The sequence below is a fragment of the Chrysochloris asiatica genome, unplaced genomic scaffold (assembly GCF_000296735.1).
Source record: "Chrysochloris asiatica unplaced genomic scaffold, ChrAsi1.0 scaffold00109, whole genome shotgun sequence".
NCBI classification, from domain to species: Eukaryota; Metazoa; Chordata; class Mammalia; order Afrosoricida; family Chrysochloridae; genus Chrysochloris; species Chrysochloris asiatica.
Genome location: NW_006408627.1, coordinates 8,282,996 through 8,285,658, shown reverse-complemented (window position 1 = coordinate 8,285,658; position 2,663 = coordinate 8,282,996). Strand labels below are relative to the sequence as shown.

The following is a 2,663-nucleotide window of genomic DNA, read 5'->3' as shown; positions in this document are numbered from 1 at the left end:
CTGGGCAGTGTTTCCTTCTGTTGTGCACAGGGTCGCTATGAGTCGGTACCGGCTTGATGGTACCTAACAATTGTACTCTACTCATTAAGGAGTAACCAATTCAACTTTTTTAAGTTTGAAGAAAATCATGTTTTCCTCTCAATGTCTGATTCCTGGTGACCCTACATATGTCAGGATAGAATTATACTCCATAAAATTTTCAAGGCTGTGGACTTTCAGAAACAAAAGAGCATCATGTCTTTATTCCAAGGTGCTTCTGAGTGGACTTACGTCACCTTTGAGTTAACAGTCAGGTATGTTTACTGTTTGTACCCCACAGGGACTCCTCATTGTATGTCCTTGAGGGAAAATGAGCATTGTTTATCAACACGATGCTGTTTTTAAGTTCAGACATGAAATTAGAACATTTCAGAAATTATGAGTAGAGAAAAAAACAAACACCAGGGAACCTTTGTCTCTGTGCTTGATAATTTAGACAACATCCAGCATCTTAAAAGCAGTCTTCCTATTGGTAAGCATTGATTTCACTTAAAGCAGACAAACAAAAAGTTAGCTTTCGATTCAGAAATGGAATAAACAAGTACTCTGGTGTGGTGCTGTAGGTTAAATCCCATATTGATGAACATAAAGTTGGCTGTTGAAAGCCCACCAGCTGCTCTCAGAAACCCTATCCAGGGTCACTGAGTTGGAACTTACTAGAGGGCACACAACAACAGCAAACAAGCACTCAATAAATTGTTAGTGACTAAGCACTCAGTTCTCCATTCTCAACAACAAATTCTGAGCATTTAGTTATTTTTAAATTTTAAATTATTGTGAATTGGGTGAAGTTTTCTATTCAACAATTTATACACATTTTGCTTCATTGAATTGATTGCAATCCCCATAGTGCCCATGACTTATTCTGCTTCTTCTCCATGTTTGCTGTTTCCATTCCTCATTCTTTCTTAACCTCTCCAAACATTGTTCTTGGGTAAATGCTGCCCTTCTAATCTCAAGTGGTTGATTATTCTAAGGCATTAGTACCTCACTACTGTTATGTTAGGAGTGCTGGTGTGGCACTACGGGTTAATGCGCTGGACTGCAAAGTCATTTGAACCATAGGTCGGTGGTTCAAATCCACCAGCCACTCCTCAGAAATCCTATACAGGGTCTCTATGGGTTGGAACCGACTCAACTCGGCAGCACTTCTCCACTCTCCTCCACTGTTATGTTCCCCTTATTGTTGATGTTACTAAGTGCCATCGAGTCAGTTCTGACTCATAATGACCCTGTATGAGGTTTCTGGTGGATTTAAACTGTTGACCTTGTGGTTCACAGTCCAGTGCTGATCCTACAGTGCTCAAAGACCTGCAGTTAATACACTGGACTGCAAAGTCGGTTTAAACTGCAAGGTCAGCGGTTCAAGGCCACGAGCCACTCCTTGGAAACCCTATACAGGGTCACTATGGGTGGGAACTGACTTGGCGGCACTTAACAACAGCAACGTTCACTGGCTGAAATTCAGCCACAGGGCTAAATTGATTTCTAGATCTGAAGGGTGAGTAAGGAACATAATCCCGGGGGTTCCACCAGTTTTTTTTTTTTTCTTATTATTTTACAGAATAATGATTTTAATTAGATACATTTGGGCACAGTAGATATTTGACATGAAAAGTCATTGTATCCAAAAGGGCATCAGAAAAATAATGCACATAATAACTAGAAAATATTTCCCTGTCTGATCATTGAAGTGTTACAAATCCTGAGAATGTTATCCACTCAACAAACTAGGTACTACTTTATAATTCAATCTTGCCTGGAAATAATCCTTTAAAAAAATCTTCTGAGGTACAAATTACCTAAGTATTAAACATGAGTCTTTTACATTTTACAAAGAATTTAAACAAATACATCAAATAATTATAGTTTAATGGCTGTTATTAATCAGGTTCAAGGATACACTGTTCCACAATTTCATGTAAATTGGGGTTCTCCATTGCAGCTACCACTCTCCCTTTATTTTTTATCTGCTTGTTGATGTATTCTTTTGCTGAGTGGGTTCCTTCAGAAATGTAGACTTCCAGTTGATGTTTAAATGGTAAACACAGCTGAAATTTTGCTCTTAAGCACAGTCCAATAAGAGTCGTTAAAGAGCAATGAGGTACTCTTGCTGTGTACCCGATAATAACCAAATAGTCATCTTCACTGATCTCCTGGACTTCCACACAATTCTCCGTTACCACTTCCAGTTCTTCTCAAGTATTAGGCTTCTCTGGGTCCTGGATAGTTCGAATCAAATCATAAGTCTCCAGTGCTTTCTGTTGCATTATCTGGGGCTGCTGGGCAGCTCTCTGTTCAGAGGACCCTGAGAGACACAGGAGTCTGCTCAGCATCCAAAAGAGCAGCCTGGACAACCACTCCATTGTCAGGATCCACCATCCTTGGTGACTGTCCCAACAAAGCAACCATCTTTCAACAGCTGGTCTCAGAACTTAAAAACTTCCTGGTCTTCAAATGGGCCAAGAGTCAACCCTGGTCTTTAAAAACAAATATTTTTTAAATGGTTTTGTGTGTTCCACTTGTTTCTCTTGATCTATGCAGGAGCTTCTACTGTTATCCCTTTCAAAGCAGTAGGTGGTAGTAGACAGGCACCATCTAGTTCTTCTGGTTTCAGGTTTATA

At 39.8% G+C, this 2,663-nt stretch overlaps 1 pseudogene; it reads right to left on the bottom strand.

The window, feature by feature from the left end:
* Positions 1–1,922: 1,922 nt before the first annotated feature.
* Positions 1,923–2,405, bottom strand: LOC102830614 (annotated as a pseudogene).
* Between the last annotated feature and the right edge of the window lie 258 nt (positions 2,406–2,663).